General features: G+C 39.5%; 1 protein-coding gene across 1 annotated transcript in view; it reads left to right on the top strand.

The window, feature by feature from the left end:
* Positions 1–20,875, top strand: part of cdh23 (cadherin-related 23) — a 149,414-nt gene that overhangs the window by 41,525 nt on the left and 87,014 nt on the right. The window lies entirely within an intron of this gene.

Below are 20,875 nucleotides of genomic sequence, written 5' to 3' on the forward strand. Positions count from 1 at the left end.
TTTAGCGCTTGATGTGGACTCTGGCAGCAAAACGGAGGCACCTGTTATTTGATGTGCCCTCTGTCGCTGTCAGGTAAAACATAGATGAATCTGTTATATTCCTTTCTTCTTTGCTTTTGTTCACTTCTGAAAGCAGAAATTCAATCCCTAATCTTTTATCGCCTTCTGCCCTGTACCTCAGCAGGTTACAGCATCCAAAAGTAATTTGTTTACCAGGTTACAAACAAAATATTTCAGCTCTAAAGCAGCACCTACAATATATGGATGACTAATGTCTGGGCAGTTTCAAGGTTCTTTGGGAACTTAAAAGAAATTAGTCTTCTTTGATGAGGAAAGCGTTTAATTTGAAATTACAGTCACAAAATATTCGTGATTTCTACACAGTCATCCTGTTCATATAATGCACAAAAGCCAACACACACATGGCTTCTTTATGAAACTTAACACACAAACACACATGCTGCCAGAAGTTGGATTTAGCCCATAATGATTTCAGTATCATCTCTCCTGGTCTCTCCTCTAGTGTAATTGAATCTAGTGGTTACTGAGCTGAGTGGTGGCTGGTTGACAGGCGCAGGCCTCAAAGAGAATTCTGCCTGACACTAAGACCCTGAGCCCTGTAGGGAGGGATGGAAGGATTTAGGGAGAAAGAGAGAAAAAAATGGATAAAGTGAGAAGGTTAAATGGGAAGCAGTCAATATTTTTACTCACTTTAGGCTCCATTTATAACTTTCTCCCACATAGACTTGGTGCTTAGGACCCAATTTTAAAACTACTGAATAATTAGATCATGAATACAGTTTAAAAAAAATGTTTTAGGTGTGTTTAAATAGTAAACTGTTGGTAGTTCTGTTGAATATAGTTTTGTTTATTTTTTTAGATCTTTCTCCATCTGCCCATATGATTATGCCTGACAGAACTGATTAGACCACAGCACATGATGATCCCCTACTAACTAATCTAACTCCTACACTAACGCCTCACTTTTCTACACAACACAAACATATTACATATGGCTAGTTTATCTACAGGCCCAGGATGTTTTACCAGCTGTTTGTTCACATATTTTATACAGAAAGAGTCTGCTAATTTCAGTTTCTCCATTTCAATGATGGGGTTTGTTTAGTGTGTGTTTGGGGGGTGTGGGGGTGTAATTTTCCATCTGCACTCTATGCAAGCCCGTATTCATGTGTAGATAGCACATTCTTAAAGGAGTGAGTGCAGTCATTCACCTCCATGAATGATGATTCATTTGTAGTCTTCAGTAAGCCTTTCAGGGCAAATGGTCGCTTAAGTGAGTTGTCAGAGAGGATGTCGTGCCTGTAGAACAATTTTTCCGCACATCCTTTCCAGTCCAAGGGGTTAACGCAACAAATACTGCCTGGGCATCACATACGCTGCCACTCGTGAAGGTAAATCACCTCCTCTTCCTCTCTTTATCTTTCTGCCATTTACTTTATCCCGCTGAGCATGAAGAGCACCTTGATTTGTGTGCTATGCAGCAATGGGCGCAGATTTGTCTGTCAAAAAAAAAAGAAAAAAAAAAGAAGGCTCTTGTTTGTGAGTGACCATCGAAAAATGTATTTCTGAAAGAGAGAGAAAGAGGAGCGACAGGGAGACAGGGCAATGGGGGGAGAGGGAGAGAGAGGCAAAAGTAAGGGAAGTATGGTGGTAGCACACAAGGAAAGACTGAGTGAGAGGGGCAAGATTGAAGGGGGAGAGAGAGAGAGAACGGCTTGCACTCCCAAAAGCCATTAAAGTTTGATTCACCCTCTCCTCACTCTTTGAATAAATCAACCTGTCGTTCCTTTTCTCCCTTTCTTTCAAGTGTGTGGGTCCCACCCCTCCATCCTCCCCACTCCCACCCTGCCTTTGGCACTCTCCTTACCTTTAACACTCACTTGGCAGAATTGTGAATTCCGACAAGCTTTTGCTAACATGGAAGACAGTTGTGCTTCTTGTCTGTCCCTCTGTGTTTTGCTGCTGCTTGTGTGTTTGTGTTTAAGTTTGTTTTTGTGGAAGAGAGAAAGAAAGACAGAGTGCTTGCTCTCGTGGCTTTTTGCACTGTGTATCATACTATGGTTATGGAAACAATACTCAACTACAAGTCGTGCCTTCAACTTCACCAGTGCTCCATTTGGCATTATGCAAATTCCTCAGTGATTCTTCCCCTCTGTCTTCTCTCTGTTCTCAACATGCACCACACTCCCTCATTCATTTTTTGTTCCTCCAACCATAGCTAGATTTTCATTAATAGAGCTTTATAGGGTTTGCTCAAATCTGTTTTGGCTGTCAGAGAAGCATTAAAGAAAAATGATGCATTATACAGTAGAGCAGTATGGAATAAAGGTGAAGAGAAAAACGACAGCTTCACCTCTTTCTTCTAGTATTTTTCTCTGTGCACTTCAGCGAAATAACAATATTATTAGGGCTTATTGTTTTTAACAATACACATACATTGCACTCACTTCTATAGAAAGCATGACTGCAAATAAAATGTGATGTTTCTGCCACTCCTTTTTCAGTTCAGTTTACACTTCAGATCCCAGGTTTTTAAGAGCTGTTTTACAGCAGACATGTATGACAACCACCACAAACACCTCTAATTAATTAAGGTGACAAACAGATGTTTACAGCCCATCTTTATCAAATCTCTTTAATTTTCAGGTTGTCATTCTAGTCAATCTGATGTTGTCTAGCAGCATCTTGTTTGGCACTTCCTCTTATAGAACAAACCAGCCTTCTTGCCCCACTACCTGACGGCACTGAGGATGGTGATATTGGTCGGCCTACCAATAAGATATCACAACCACTGGTTGCTTTTCTGTCATTTTCTCTAGTGAACTTCAAGCCCATACTAAAATCGAATGCATTTTGCATTTTGGACACTTATGGACTTCTGTGGTTCTAAATGTCAAATGTCAGCTTTGCACACATATCCCACAATTGAATTGACTGATTGCAAAGACTTACCCTGCACATTTATGCATATTGGCGTATGATCCAGTAAGAGATAGCACCAATAATTTAACATTGCATCAAATTTTACATTTTGGCCCCACTTCTGGTAACGCTAGAATAGCAGCTCATATATCATAAATTCTCTATATGGTCCAGCACTATAATGGCTGCAAGCAAGGCTTTCAACTGTCATATTCAACATTACAGTTCTCTGTAGGATTTTCTGACTAAATCTTTGAATGCAGTATGTACAGGACTCAATGCAAGGATTTTGAGATTCTTCCTGGAAGCAGCTGGATACAAATTTTTTTACATTTTCTACAGTTTAATAGCATTTCCTTTAAATTGATCTATATTTACCATCAAAATTTATTATACTACCTGCATGGTTATAGGGGAGTTTAGTGTGCACTATTTTCAGAATGAATTTTATTCTAATGCTTACAGTAAGAAACACAGCAATTCTGAAACTATGAATGAGCTCAGTATGAAAACAGGTAATAGGAATTAGTTGTTTAGGTATGTGTGGTATGACATAGTGAAGAAATCAGCATGAAGTGTGGTGCATAATGGTACAGTTTAATCGAGTACCCAAAGAACAGCATTAGCAACAAAAGCTAATTCTTTGCATTATTAAAAGTTGAAAGTTAGGCTTGGTTTAAATGAAAAAGAAATAATGTATGTCTCTCCTTTCATCAGGGAGTACAGCATAACATACAAAGTTTATAATTCTAATTGCAGGTTTTTAACTTTGTTTAATTACTAGACTGGGCTAAAATATAGTTATAGATGGACAGAAATATCCTTTGGTGTTCCATTTTATTGAACATATGTTAGAAAAAAGTAAGCAAGCTCTGAATAATGATTTGCTTTCCCTGATACTGACAGCTGTCACCAGCTCCCTTCTCATCCAAGTGAAAACCCTTTTGTCCTCAACTGTCTTCCCCTCCACCTTCAACTTGCCTCCTCCTTCTGTGGGGTCCCCAACATAAGTGCTTTGATGTATAATTGAGTTGCGCTCCTCTCCCCCTATTTCCAACTCTTTCCTCTATGCTAGTCTCTTGTCCTCCCCAAAGGACCTGGCTTATAGAAAAGATAGGTTAAAGGGTTGAAGAGAAAAAAAGAATGAAACAGAAGAGGAAAGGAAATTGAGACATTGCTTATAGGATTTTGGCAGGGGAGAGGCTATTGGATTGTAATACAGCTACTTTATAAGAGTAAGTGTGAGGCTGCTAAGAGCCACTACTAATACAAACCTTAGGCGAAATTTCAGTAGTTGCTACAAATGAATCAATAAAACGCTATTACCAAATGTTGTTGCATGGGCAAAGGGAATTGAGACAGGTGAAGACACAGACATCCTCAGCCCTCATCTTGTTGAGAGCCCCCTAACTGGTGTCATATTTCATCAACAAGATGTAAGCTAATTTGACAATGTGACATTCTACTAATTGAGATAAAGTGAGAGATGAAAGGGGAATGAGATGATGGAAATAATGTTTGGCTGTTTTGTTGTAGGAAGTAGCAATTGCTGTGTAATGCTACACATTGCCATTCTGCATTCAAATCTCATTAGTGCTGTCATCATACAATATGCAACCAACCTAAGCCTTGTAAACCTTGGGTACACTTTGCTGTAATAAACTGAAAGTGCAAGTGTTTTTGTCTTGTTCGTGTTCATCTTCTTCCTACATGCAGTACTTTGCTTGCTTGTCTCTCTGTCCCCACTCTTCTCTGCTGCAGAGCTACATGAAGTGATTGCAAACGGATCCCAGTAGTGCCATGGTTTCTCTGTATAGGCGTTTACATTTAATTCACTTTATTTCATTCTCTTAGACTGATCACTTGCCATGAACGTGTTGGACCTAATTGTAAAGCAGAAAGTAAAGAGTGTGTTTGACTTGATTTTGACATTATGTCATGAAATAAATATATATTTGCTATTATATATAATATATTTGATTTTATGTATTTTAATTCAGTATAGCACAGAGAGGAGAAATGCCTTATACAAATATGCTTTACTGGCATGAAAGAATGCTTTCTGTATCGCCAAAGCATCTAGATTACATCCACTGAGGAAATACTATTGACCAGAACAGATGGATAGTAAAGACTGAAATGCTGTAAAGTAATACTTCCTCAGGAGTAGATTCACACGTTTTTGGCAGATTGTTGTATGAGGATTGAAATTAGAAATTTTTATTCTAATTGCTCATAATTTCTACGAGGCGGATCTGTCTACATATCACTTCTCCTTATTTCTCTCTCACTTGAAAATGAAAAGGGGTACATACAAATGCATGCATTCTCAGTGTTCATGTTATTTTACGCCACGGTCCTGTTAGAGCTCCTTTGCTCATAAGCAGTCGCAGGCATTTTTACAATTGGGTCCATGCTGAAAGTCTAAGATAGTAGTGAAGAGCTTAACCACGCACTCACTCTTACATACACACACACACTGTTTGGGGGTAACCACTGGCATTATTAAAGTACTGGAATAATGCATCGGAAATTATAAGCACCTGAGGTCATAGTGCAGGAAAAAGGCGGCCTGGATATATGTACTAAGATGTGTCTGCAATTGCTTGAAGTCTTTGAATTATGCATTGGATAGGAAGCATGTATATTTCTACTTGTACGTGTGTGTGTCTGTGGAGAGACACTTGAGACATTAGGACTCGTGGAAGTAGAGCCCCATCTGCCCTCATGACACCCCATGCCCCAGGCTACAGATAGAAAGAGATATTGATATAGAGTGCAGTGTACCTATAGGACCAGACTGCAGAACGGAGAGATTCAGGGGTACAGAGTTCACAATGAAGTGAAAACACACAAAAGGCTTCAAAATAAGCACACGCAGGCATACAAGGAGAGAGAGTATAGAAAGGCAGTGGGAGAAAGAGAGCAGGGTATTGGAAAACAGCAGAGATGATATGGCCTCAAATGATAATGTATCATGTTAATAATACATACAATACGATATAAAATCATGAAAGGCAATCAGTGCCTCTTAATCATTTCTGTTCTTTCCATTCTCAATTTGTGCTTTACACTTCACACACTCTTTTTGTACGCTTTTGTACAGTTCTGGTTTTAGGTTTTCTCCACCTCCTTGCTCTCATATTTTGAGTAAAAACTTTAATATTATTTGGCCCATGATAAGCATGTAGTGAAAACTGATATCATGACTGCCGTATTCCAGACCAGACTTCCAGACTTCCAGTCACTGCCCAAATTCAAATTTTTATGTATCAGTTCAAATAGATCTGACCAACCAGAGCTGTAGGTGGGAATATGAACATCATCTGTCTGTGGCAGTGACCAGAAATGGTGACAGAAAAATGGGCACAAAAATAGCTACTGAATGGATGAGATCAATGCTGCCATATGCTGTTGGAAGTTAACAACGATGGTTGGATATCTCAGTCACTACTGATTTGGGTGGAAAAGTAACAAACAGTAAACAACAAATATGAACGCAATGGTAGATAAAACAATAAAGTGATAACAAAGAGGAAATTCTGTCTGATTATCAGGCAAGGCAATTAGAGCACCTAGAGGAAATCCATGGAGACATGGCAACAACATGCCAACTCCATAGACTGGTGTTAAAACCCTTTTGCTGTGATACAAAACAAAAACCCATGAGCACCATGGCTCAGATGCATGTAGGGGGCGTGACCAACTTTACTTTTGCTCTCTAAACTCTGTGTAAATCTGGGTACAAAGCAAGGGACACCCAAAACACAAGTGTCATCTCCCATTCCCTATAAAAGCCTGGCACGCCTGCACCTGGCACATTGCTATTTAAATGATGAATTCGACAAGTTGGAGAAGTGAATGGTTTTCTGCTGAGGAAACAGAGCTGCTCGTGTGCTTATCATGCCATGCTGTAACAGACATCTGTAATCTCCTGTCAGATGATGTAGAGACTGATGCCAGCTGTCCCTATGCACTCATACCTCCAATAAAACTAGAAGAAATGTAATGCAGCAGTCATTACGGATGGGACTAGTAGTACCAGGGGACCATAAGTGATATATACAAATGGAGGGCAGAGAGACCAACAATGATCCTGAGCCAGAAAAAACACAGGTTAGACACAAGAGTACACAAGGAACCATGAACCATAAAAAACTTGTCAATCTGAGGTATTGGCTGAAGTGTAGCTACCACTGAATTGAAACAACAATCTGGTGATAAGTAGCTAAAGAACTGGAGTGGATATATGCAGGTTAATGGTTTGAGGAGAGGCAGGTGAGCAGACTGGGAGAGATGATGAACTGACTGACTGACACTAGATGCTTAGTTGTAGATAGACCAGGAGCCAGTAGAGTAGAGTAGAAAGCATTAGAGCACGGTCACAGTCTATGTCCCTCTGGGCAAACTGTTTTGGGACATTACAGATTACAGTAGTTGAGATCGTAGGAAAAAAGTACATCCATGACACCAAAGCCTGAGTGTCAGAAATAGTACATCTGATAAATCTGTTTGTCAAACTTCAGAGTACTATCAGATGTCTTGTTGTGTGCATGTTTTTAGTGTAGAGTAGCTGCAGCTAACCTATGCATGCTTTGGCTACATTGACTTGTTTTACATGAAATGTCAATCTGTCACAGGCTATGGAAAATATGATAAACCCCTCTGTCATGACCTGGCTCTTAGAGTCATGGCAAAAAGGGAGTCCACACCATGTATATATGTTTAATTATTTCTTTATTAAATCAAATTAAACCAAATTAGACCAAATTAAACAATCATGAAGGATTTGAAGTTATGGGGTGTGTAGAAGCAGTGGTATCAGTGGTATAGGGTGTGGGCCCGAAAGGGATCCCCGCAACATCATCCCTTACGTAATCAGACACCTAATCAGACACCTCTAACAAAGAAACACAAAGACTGCACTAAAGCAGCTCACAAGCAGCATGGCATCTATTATACAGGGGCACGTGATAGGGCATCCGCCACAACATTATCTTTACCTCTGATATGTTTAATATCCAAACCTTGAGACTGAAGAAACAAAGTCCACCTCATCAGACGACGGTTTGGACAACTCAATGAACAAAAAAAAAGTCAGAGGATTGTGGTCAGTATAGACCACAATTGGACTCACTCCAGAGCCGACATACACCTCAAAATGTTTTAGGGCCCAGACCAAGGCCAACACTTCCTTCTCAACTACTCAACAAGTTGAGTAGTTGAGCTGGTGAGCATTAAACTCTTTGGAGAAGTAGCATACTGGCCTGTCAACCCCCTCTGAATCCTGCAACAACACAGCACCAGCTCGAACACGACTAACATCAACTTCTAGTTTAAAAGGCTGATCCAGGCGTGGTGCAGCAAGAACTGGAGCAGCACACAACAGAGTTTTCACATTTTCAAGTGCCAGCTGGCACATGATTATGTATATGCAGCAACATCACTTGACGCCCAGCTAATTGCATACTGTACAGCACCAGTTTACATGATACTAATAAAGCTGTACAGGTCTAAAGTTTGTGAAGCTTAATCTCTCTGCCCCTCACTATGCCCATGGTCACATAACTTTCATATGCACAGGTACAGTACAAACACAAATGCAAGCTGCCCGCATACATAAACACGCACATCGCTTCAGCTAGTCCCTGATTCCCCTATGTCTTTAAAAGAAAGTGTGGACTGATTAAAGTCAGAGTTTTCTGGAGAACTGTGAAATATATGACAAAATAAATAAAGAAAGAGTGTCTTGCCCCTCTAGGCAACGGCCGTTTATATGATAATCAGCTCTACTCTAATTTGCATTTAATTCTATTTTAAAAATGACTTCTTAAAAAAGAGAAGAAGTGGAGAAGAACAGAAAAAAATATGTATGAGAACAAGATATTCTGTAGGAGGAAAAGCAAACAGGCTTTGTTATCATTTACCTTTTCACTGTCTTTCATCAGGTAGTTAATTTTCTTTGGTTTATGCAAGTGAGGCTTTACCTTGAGGGGCACACTGATCATAATAACAACATACATGTAAAGTAGGATTGCAGTATGCATATCGATAAATCCCTTTTTGCTTTCATAACAGAAATAACAATAACCACAGACTTTGCCTTTAGCCTTACTTCACAAGTTATCTCTGACACCAAACCATAACCTAACCTAACCCAGCTTTGGAGGGAAACATTATCAAGGTTGCAGTGGGGTGTTTCATTTTAACTTGTGAAAGGGACGATTGCCACCAAAAATGAGAAGCTGCTACCTGAATGTTTTGTTTTTGAGCATCAAAACTTCAACTTCAAAACAGTCTAATTTTCACTTGAGTGAAATGCACCGTGGAGCCTTAACTAGATTAAATTCCTGAACTATCTAAGAAAAGTTCTAACATAGCTATAGCTACCAACTACAAATAAATGTTGCAAACACATTGTTTGCTTCCCCCATTTGGTATTCTAGATTTAGATGGATAACTCTCCACAACAGATATAAAGAAAGTGCAGGACTTGTCGATACGGCCCGTCCTTGTACCCTTCCTCTGGGATCAACCCATCTGCCTTTCTCTGTTTCTCTCTGGCCCAGTGGATCCTTGCAGCGTGCCGGGCCTGATTACCTTTACATTTATACAAACAGTCCTGGCTCTTTGGATGCAGTCATCCATGAGCTCTGACAGGTTGGGGTTAGGCCGTGGGGGAGAAGACTGATCAGGAGATAAAGATGTTATTTGATTATTTTCTCTACCGATAAAATGTCCTGTCCATACACACACACAAACACACACACATCCTTGTGCTTGTGCGAACCTTCCTTTTGCTACATTAAATCTCTACCTTCTAACACCTCACTCAAACCCTTACTTCTACTTTAAATTTTACCATAACCTAAATCCCTATTGTAACCTAAACCTAATTATAAAGATAATAATGCAAAGTCCAGGAGAATAACAGACAAAATGTCTGCTCTTAACTAAAAAGCCTAAATCTATTAACTAAAACTAAAAGTATAGGAACACATGACAAAATGAATACATGTACTGCCACACTACACTAGCACATACACACACAAATTCATAGGCTGTCCTTGGCTTTCAAAAGTGGCTGCTCGCTGACTCTTGGTGTGGAATCATTTTGTTCAGATGAGTGCTTCTCCAGAAAATCACCCATCGCTCAGCCAGTTCACAGTGGACAGAGAGGAAAGCAGTGCAAGAGCAAGATAGATTGCAAGGAGGTTATAATGTGAGACATTCTTTACTATCAGTTTTTGTACAGTACACAAAGACTTGCCACATATTATGTCTTCTATTATGTGTTCCTGACCAGTTTAACAGAAATTCCTTGGGTACACAAGGTCAAGTGAATTGCCAGAGAAAGGCTAACGATTGTTAGAAAAAGGAAAGGAGAAAATAAATGGCCGCTATGGGAGGGAAGCACATACAAACAATATTGTCAATTCAGTCTGTAGTGCAATTGACTTTCTGACAAGACCAATAATAATCTAATAAAGAGAGCTACATTGCTTAGGATCAAACGCACAGACATACACGCATCAGGTCAAAATACAGATGTTTCTAACCTCTCACTTACTCTGCTTTGTAGGAGCATTTCTATTAGTCTCTCCAACGAGAGGGCGTAACTCTTTCACTTAGTTTAAGCTCTTCTCTTTTACTGCTTTGTTGGCATCACCACAGGAATCCTCAAATGAGGGGAGAAAGAGAAAAGCAAAATAGGGATTTGGAGAACTTGGTGTCTTTTTGTGACTGATGCCCCCACTGCAGCACCACTAAATTTCCTTTTACTGAGGCTGTCTTGAACAGACAGAGACACAGAAATGCAAGACAATTCTTGTCAACTAGAAGAGTCATGAAATTAGTTACACCACATCATGGTGAAAATAACAGTAGCCATGAACTCCCCTGTTCGTTTTGTGTGTTATATGTTAAATGTAAACATCAACTATGCGGTAAACTTTGCCATCAATCCAATCCAACTTTTTTCTGACACACCTTTTAGTTTTGGAGTCTGGAAATAAAAGTGCACTAGTCTCACACAGTTGAATGTTTTGCATAAGCTCCACATATTTTCCTCAGTAGACTCTTTTCTCCATTCATGTCAAATTGTACTGTATTTGTAGAGACAAACAGGGACCAAATAGATATGGTGATTCTTCACTTGTCTTTATTAAAAGACCTCAAATAGCAGTATAGTATACCTGTATATGTTCTTACAGTACCACGTTTACTAGCTGTTAAACAGAAATTCAATGAGTCATGCTTGCAAAGCTGTCACCCTTCAACTTCAGAGCAAAGCTCCCTTACATCAATCTTTTGTCCAAGAACGATGCATTCTTGGAATTGGAGTTAAAATACTGATAGGTAAACCTATCAGCAGATTGCATGTTGTCACTCAGGCACTCTGTCTCTTACCTTACACTTAACTCAAGATGCCATTCAACACTGGCCACCTAGGCTTTACCACTGGAGCTGCTAAGATTAAAGAGCTTTACGAGGTAGGTTTCATACTTCCACATCAGCCCCAAGCACAGTGTCCAGTGCGATGACTTGGGTACACACACAAGGACTGCTGCTCAGTACCACTGGGAAAGTGTGGGCTTTAAAGGAACACGTGTCATAACTGTTGACATGAGTGGAATTGTGATGACAAATATTCTTTCATTGGTTTGTGGACGTTATAGCTTTGACATATGATTTTAGGTTAATATACTACTACTTAGAATTAATTTAACCAAGGGCATAGATGCATCAGGTAGCGATTCCATGATGTATCTTTGCAAGAAACACTGTATGTTGAGTCACAAGCTGGGTTTCTATACATAATGTACAGTACACTGGACTAGTTCACCTGTCTAGATGTTACTGAGATTGTGGTGGTTCTCGGGGTCAGGTCATTTTTTTTCCTGGGTCTTCTCTGATCTGTTTGGCACCATAGGAAAGAACAACTGAACAGCAGTAACATCTAGTATATCCTAAAGCCCTTACTACAAGAAAAAAAATGGAATCACATGCATTCAGAAGTTGCTGTGCTGTACACAAACACAAATTCTACACATACTTACATGCATGTTTTCTTTGAAGAATGAAAAGCCAGAGTGTGGTTTAGCTTCCTTTTTTGAAATAGAGTATAAATCATTTTTCTATATTTTTTCCCCCATGTACTGTTAGAGTCCTGCAGATGAAGGACACTTAGTCTTGTTTCAATACCATTGAATTATTGATAAGCTAATTTCAGATGTGAAATATGGCTTTGTGTGTCACCTCTATGATTAATTTAAGTGTTCTCGTGATTCACCTGCTTCAGCATCTCTGCCAAAGCTGCACACTGTGAAACTATTACCAGCACCCTGACCTGACCTATTTATATTCTAGAGTCTGTGTATTCATCAAGTAGTTCTACAGTGCATATATTTTATGAATATACATACTATATATTGATAGATTCACAAGAAACCGCGTATATTTGTCTTTTTGACTTCTTGCATTATATTTATGATCAACATTATCATTTTTAAAGGATCAGTGCAAGTTCTTGCTTAAACCTCTAGGATGTACGTGCTCCCTGTGGCATATCATAATTGTGTTTGGCTTTAGTGCAAATATTTTTTCTTGCCAGCCCCGCCCTCACTCCAAACACAAGTGCCCACACACACAGACACCCTGGAGAGGCTCACTGTTCAACTCTCATCCTGCAAGTGGAGTTTAAACTGGTCATTGCCAAGACAACATAACTTCACTTCAATCAGCTAACTGTTTGCTCAGAAAGGCTACAACAATTTTACAATTAATAAGAACTATGGAGACGAATAGAAAGAATTTAAGGGACGTAAGCTCTTCTACTCTTGGTTCTCACGCACAGATGGCCACTGGAACTGTCAGTTAATTGTAAAATTGTTGTAACAGGGCACTGCATCGGTTGTTATGTTGAAATATCAACATGCTACATTTCTCAAATATTACTTAAAAACCAGGGTCCAGCACCTCTTCTGTGTGCATGCTTATGGCTATGTTTTTTGGTTATGTGGGTTTTATTTTGCCCTAAGGGCTCCTGGGCTGATCAGAACATAATTTGAGGGGCTTTGACTTTAAGCAACACTTGAGAACTAAAAGTGCCCCATTAAAACAGAAAACCTTTTTAAAAAGGGGAAAAAAATCTTTGGATACTATATCCATATGACATATTGTTTTCCTCTCTGAAGACTGTTGTACTAAATGGCACTCAGAAAAGAAAGAAAGGGCTGTGTTGCGGCACCGGTTGGCTCAGCTGGTAGAGCTCAGTCCTTGACGCAGCGGCCAAGGGTTCAGACTCCAACTTGTGGCTCTTTGCTGCATGTCACCCCACCTCTCTCTCCTTACCATCCTATCACTCTTAAGCTGTCTCTATTAAAAATAAAAGCTCAAAAGGCCTAATATATATATATAATATATATATATATCTATCTATATATATATATATATATCTATTATATTATATATATATAAGAAAGGGCTGTATGGAGTGTGCTTTCAGAAGTGTAATTGTTAATTGGTGCATTCTTCTAGGAACAAGTCATTTATGTCCACTTTTGAAAGTCCTGACCCCATATTAGGTCAGTCAATAATGTGGTAATGTTTTATTGTCATATTAAAATCCTGTTAGACAGATAACAATTTAATTGATATTCTGTGTGTTTTTGTTTTCTTATTTTTATGTTTTTGCATCACGCATTATTTTTTCAACTTGAGAATCACTTTGACTTTTGCGTTGGCAAGAAAAATGTCACTTACTGTAAGTAAGTGGTATTTAATATTAATTTGTGTTAATTCTAAATGAACAGCCAAATAAATATGAATTATTCAATACAAAACATTTCATTGTTTTGTTTGATGACTTACATTAAAGCATAAAAAAGTAAAGCTTTTATTTTTCAATAATGTAGTTTCCTTTATGATACAATCATCTGTTTATGTCTGATTCCCCAATTTCAGTTAGCTGATCACATAGCAGTAGCACTGTTTCCATTGTTATCTACAGACCTTCCACATTGATTTAGCACAATTATTAAACTACTGATTGGATTCTTGAATTTTGCCTTTTTAGTTAACATATTTTTCTTCCCTTACCTTTCACTTAATAAATGTGTTTTTTTTTTATCGTCTCATTTGCAATACATTTCCTCACATCTTTTAGAATAATGCCAGTGGCAGTGTGACACAGCCCCACATGTGGGAGGCATTGATGGAGGGACAGAGGTTGTGAGAGGCCAGCAGTGAAAGGGTGAGCAGAGGTGGTACAATCACATGCCTGCTGGGTTGGAAGCGGAGAGCAGACAGCCAGGGAGAAACTGAGAACCTTGCTAGGAGTGTAGGTGTAATCATGGCTCTATTGTAGTTAACAGCTGGGCCTCTGGAGCTGTGAGCAGCAGGGAGCCAAAGCCCGGGTACTGCCCCTGAAAATCAACATGTCTTTAACATTTCTTACAATATAAGGGCAGAATATGGAACTCAAAAGTCTGTGGGTTTGCCATGGCCTTTACCAGGTAGAACAAAAGGTTAACTTTCTAACTTGCCAAAGACTGACTTTTGATTGCCATGTCTTAATAAATGAGCAGGGAGCAGGGCAGAACATAGCTGGAGGTTTGATCCAGCATACCTTTCCAAACAAGTCCACTGTGCTAACCATTATGCTTTTGCAAACCAAAAATGTTTAATTTGCATTTATTGGTAAAATAGCTCACTCTGTCACAGGCACAATCAATAGAACATTACGGTATTTAGCAGAGCAGCATCTTTTGCTTATCAGCAACAATCTGTAGACTACCTACTGTATCTGAGTCTCAGGTTGAATATATGACATTTTCGGAGCACAAAATCAATGCAGTGTCTGCATTAATATAAATAGATAAGCATAGATAAGCAAATCCTGAATAAATTAAGTACTTAAGCATGGAGAGGCATGTTGGCATGGATCCGAAATAATACTTAGGGTTGTTTCAGGTTACCTAGGTAAGAGTTTGATTGTCAAGAATGTTAATGAATGCATTCAATATGCATTTAGCAGAGGAACGGAAGAATACTAACCATCTGTGTTGGAACTGTGTTTATCATTCAACCTGTTCACATAATATAGGCATTATGGCATAAATTCCATAGCTGATGGAGACCAATCTACATGTCCTCAGAGAAGGGAGTGCAGAGTAGAGATAATAGTTTGTTCTCCTTTTTTTTAATGAGTAACAGTGACATGCTACTAATACAAGATTTTTTATAATTTCTTTCTATCTTTCACATTCAGACTGATAACGACTATTCTTTTTAAGAAAATGTTATGTAGAATGCATTTTTCACATCTTGCTGTCTCCTATGACTCACTATGCTTTCAGTAGCGCTGTACTTACTTCTCCATTGCAGGAGATGTGTTTGGGTGATTTGCATAATTTTTGGAACAAATCGCACACTAATTTGGGGCTTTTAGCGTGTGCACCTGAAGAGCATAATTTGCCTTTACACCGCAGTCTGAGTGAATTTGGCTTCAGTTCTATCACTAGATTGATGTATAAATGAATTAAACTAAGTTGTTGTTGGACAGAGCATCATTGCATGCTGTGTTTCCTGTTCCCTTAAGGACTTCCTGGAGGAGAGAGGCTGACATTTAACCACTTGAATCCATTACACTTAAAACTCCAGCCCTCAGTGGACTTGTGCCCTTGTCATCCCTCAGGGTCTCAGAAAGAAGCTGGGGCATGTAGTGATGAAGTCTGGCCAGCCTTGACTCTCCAGAGCCCCGAAGTCTCCCTGTCATGTTGAACCTGAAATTTGGCCCACAGGAGACGAGCACTCCACTGCTGTCTTCAACCCAGGCAGTACAGACAGCAGTGCAAACACCACCATATTATACAGCAGAGGCAGAGTTAAAAGCGAATATGGTCTCCCTTCTTTATTAGAGATGTCTCATGGCTGTTAGTGACAGGCTTTGACTTTAATGTGCTCTCACTTTTTTTCGCTTCTCTCACTGTCTGTCTCCCGCTCAGTCTTTGTTTTTATCAATCTCTTTATAACTTGTAATCTGTCATTTTCTCTTTTTCTGAGATTGGTGTCCCTTCCTTTGTGCCTGCAGTAAGTTTTAGAAGAAATCATTCTCCTTCACTCTATTTTAATTTAAAATATTATTTCCTCACTATTAAACTACATACAATGCCCTATCCAAGTTCAAATGGACAATTGAAATATTCCACCTACATATTACTTTGTAGAACCACCATTCATATTGTGACTACTGTGTTGGTCTTCCTAGGTATCCCTGTTGTGCCACCCTCCCTGTGTCAGGCTCTGCCATTGTTGCAAAGAAACTCTGCAGCCCTTGTTGGCCATTGGGTTCTTGGTCACTTGCCCTTGTTGGCCATTTACTGACTTTGGCTATAGGGCCAACTCTCTGAAGAATTATGGCTTTTCTAGGGTCTTTCCTTTGCACAGTGATGCTCACCATGCTCCTGTGAATTTTCATTGATTTAGCAATTCCCTTAACAAAATTACATCTTCCTCCACTGAGAGTACCTTGAACTTAAGGGCTTTCAGGGTTTGCCTGCTTAGTACTGAGTGCACTATGAACTATATGACCTTTTTTCCAATGATGTGTGCCTGTAATCAGGTTTTAGGCACATTTCAGTGATGATCAAATAAAAGGATCATAAACAACAACAAAAAATCAACTAACAATGTAATAGCCAGGAGTCTAAATACTTTGGTAAATTAAGTACAAGATACGTTTGTGTTTCAGGATTAATACATTTCTGAAAATGTGTATTGCATCAAATATCAAGAGTAAATTAATGCCAAAATCTTAATAAATTCTTAATCGCTTTATGGCCTAAAAAGTCAGTATGCTCTTCTGTTAAAATATCTCTGTGTCTCAATATACTCTACAGTATGTCTCATCTCCTGCTACTTACAGAAGCAGAGCTTCCATAAGTAGTGCCTCTCAGATGGAGAAGAGGGCGATTCCTACAGTGCACTTCAGATAAGACGCAACAGGGAACTCTCTTCATCCCTCTCCAACTGTCTCATCACTTAACATTCTGCTTCCCGTAGGAAATGGCCTCCATTTATTTAAAGGCTACAAAGCACCGTCAAGGCACATATGCAGGAATATGAGCCATGGCTAACCAATTGGCTTTTGCACTTGTAGGAATAGGTAGTGACACATACAGCGCTTCTCAGTGCTACCTGGTTCAGCAGCCACTGGTCCCACCAATCATTGTTGGACATTGTTTACTGTCTGACTTGTTTATGAAGAAGTAATTGGACAGTGTTATAGGATAATAAAAACAAAGGGATTCACTGCCTAGTGTTTTGCGCCTGGTCACCCACATTGACTTGTAATCGGCATCACATGGATGTAATCAATGGCCTGCTGGCAAAGCTATTGAGTCCCAGTGGAAGGTAAAAAAGGACAAGCAGAAAGACTTTATGTATGATGCCTCTTTACTCTCCATTGAGGTCCACAGTAATCTCCAATAAACAGAATACCAGACAGGTTGTAGTGCTCTTTGTAGAAGTAGACTGCTGAAATGCACATCATTCATTCATTCATTCATTCATTCATTCATTCATTTATTCATTCATTCAAAAATAGCTCATGATCACATAGCAACTATTTAAATAGTTTGTTTTATTCTCCAGAGTCTAATATCAGCTCAAAGATGATCTTTACCTGTACACAGTCAAGCCTGCTAATCTTTGAAGTACCACACTAGCACACTGACATATAGTGTTAAGAGCTGGTCATCTGTGCGTCTTAGCAAAGCTTTGAACTGTTATTGCTTGAACTACTTTGAACACCATGGCACTGTCAAATCTGGGAGATCAAAACCGATGATTGCGTGTGTGTTTACTTATTCGAGTGTGTCACATTATTTACTGAGCCTTGTGGCATTTGACAACGGGCGGTGTTAATGAGTCATTGTTTTACAAGCTGCTGTGTAGCGAGAGATAGAAACTGGCATGCTTTAGGGGAGGTAAAGGATACGTCATATCACACACACACACATTCAGATCTCATCCACACATGCTTCTTCACTCCAAAAAGTCGTACATATACACACATACACACACTCTCACCTAATGCTCAACTGTCAAACTACCTCCCTGACATCAAAGCAAAGTTGATAAAGCAGACACCCATGCCAGACTCACATACATTTATACAAGTGCACACACACAAACAAGCACAAGCAGGAATATTTAATTCATTCATCTAGAGTTTGATTTTGTGTATTTTTATTCATTTGTGCCTGTGCTCCAGTGTCATGCTGCAGGCTGTGGGGTACCTTTTTACAGGTGTTTCAAGTTCTATCGTAAGCAGACAACTTGACAGGCATAATAAGTATATCAGAGAAATGCAGCTTAGATGTTTATTTAAAGGCAGTTATTGTTGTGGGGGAGTAGATTAGTATCTCTGGTCCTTCATTCAGTAACTATCGATGAGGTTTATTTCAGCTACACTTTTAGGTGCTGCTGTAGAGTTTCTATGACCAGAGCAGAGCAGAGTATGGGAAACTGACTGACATATCAAAGAGACTGTTAAGTCTAGATGTTGTTATTCCCCTTTTTTTCCTGAGAGAGGTGTTTTACTTTGACTCTTCTCTTACTGATATCCATAGCACATTCCTTATAGTCATAGAAACAGCAGTAAAAACACTCAGTGTTTGAGGTTTACCCCCATTTTGCATTACCCCATATGTGACCGTGTAACCAATGAATGATGATCTTAACCCATGTCGTGTTTGTCCTTAAGCTTTATGGGCCTCAGCTTTTGTTCCTCCTCTTCTCTAGTTTTATTTGTTGGAGAATCTGGGGACCTGCATCCTTTCACAAGTCAATTCTTTTTGCCTATGTACACCTAGAGTATTGTGTGGTTGAAACTACTTTGTCAGGATTTAGTCCATAGCTCTTTTGTCTGTTGCTTGTTAAAGGTAAAACATGTAGTGATTCTGCTGTTAGTTGTGTTATTTGTCAGATAAATCCATTCATTAGTTTACTATTGTTACCTGAGGTTTTTAATTCCTTACCAAGAAGTCCTGTAGGGACGAGCTGACACTTTTATTACATTCCCTTTTCTACTGTATTTCTTGTGTTGTCAGGAAGTTCAGAATTGAAGCTTTTCTTTCTGGGTAGTTTATTTAGTATTGATTTTATTTTTACTCAAGGCTTGTGTAAGGTTTGTTTGTTATTTCGGTCAGTGCTCTCCCTGATGTTGCATTTAAGCTTCCTCATCTGGCATTTAAAAAATTCAAGACACTGATTCCTCAGACTGTTCAGCTGGTTAATGTTACTCCCCTCTTCCCCAGAACAACACCACATAAAATCTAAATCTAAAATCTGATTTAGTAGCAATTTTATGTTTTTTAATAATACAATTAACTTCAATACATCAGTCCCATGCAATACATCAGGGAAATGAGCTCAGCTCATAGTCAGGTGGTTCCAGCTCCAAGATTGAGAAACGCCTTGTGATATCTGTTGCTCTCTCTGGCATCTGTTGCTCTACGTGTCTTCCCCTGCAGCTATACTACTCAGATCTCTCTTCACTCTCTGTCCCTCAATTCCCATATGGCAGTCTTGCTTAATCTGGTTAGACAGACCAGTCTCCAGCACTGCTCATGCATGTGTAGAAACCAGTGGAATAAAGTTAAAGAGGGGAAATCAAGCAAGAACAATGTCAGAAGCAGAGCCTGAGGACATGTAAGTGCAGCAGCTGTAATGTAAAGTCATGGAGACAGAGGCAGTTAGCCATACCTTGCTGTTGTTGTGTTACCTGGGTGATGCCCCCCTGTCCTTGAGAGTAAGACAGTGGGTCAACAGGTCTAAGTCACACAGACACACAGTCCACAGGCTCTTGCCTCACATATTCGCTGTTCAAACAAACAAACAAACATGTTATAGCCCAAGCAACACACAAACACACAGAGACAAAGGCACAACGTAGTATGTACACACACCCACGCATTCACACACACATGCAAATACATGTCCACACTCCCCTGACACCACCAGACTGTGGGGTCAACTGCTCTCTTACTGTGTCACTTTGGCTTTGGCTCAAGGCCCAGCTCAGTTCAACACCATGACCTCCCCATGTGGTCACACTCTCCCCCTGCAGTAAACACGACCACACACTGTGCCCTGTGTGTGCACACAGGTGAGTGTGTGAGTGACAAAGCGAGGGAGAGAATAATGGCCTTTGCAAGCATTTTTTTCCAATAATATTTCTAGAATACCACCTGCACACCTGTCTTTTTTCTTGTATCTGTAGGCATTCTCATTTCTTATTAATTGTCTGTGTGTGTGTGGTTGTTTTGAGATAAAATTCCAATTAATGGGGATGTTCCTTAAACCTACAGACAACCTGCTCTGCAATACCTGGGGTCTGTTTCTTTATACGTCTGCCTCTTTTTGCCAGGTTTTGACAATGACCATGACCAAGACAAACGCTACTCTAATGTGCCATTGTGCAGCTTTTCTGCCCAGTTGATATTTTTTAACTCTCAGCTTTTATATACCTAAGGCAAAACAGATAGATAGGCAAGGCTTATCTTTACGAACAACAAGGTGTGACAAATATTTTCTGACAAAAAGATATCCCTATGCTATAGAAGTAGAACAATTGTGAGAGTAAATTTTGTTTTTTTTGGGGAAAGTCACAAAGTGAAGCAGACAACAGACAAGAGTGTTTTCATTATGCCTAACTGCGATGCCATAAATGTGTCCTTTGTGCTCAAATTAAACTGCTGCCAGCTGGGTATGGTCACTCTTCTGAAACCGTCTCCATGCACAGGAAGTGATGAGAAAAGTTCAGTCTTTTAAAAATAAGGTCATTATCTTTTTCTCACTCCCTTATCAGTTGAGCTTTCAGTGAACTTTGTAGGATTCCACCACACACCGAGATAGTACCAGGGTT

The sequence above is a fragment of the Larimichthys crocea genome, chromosome III, assembly GCF_000972845.2.
Source record: "Larimichthys crocea isolate SSNF chromosome III, L_crocea_2.0, whole genome shotgun sequence".
NCBI classification, from domain to species: Eukaryota; Metazoa; Chordata; class Actinopteri; family Sciaenidae; genus Larimichthys; species Larimichthys crocea.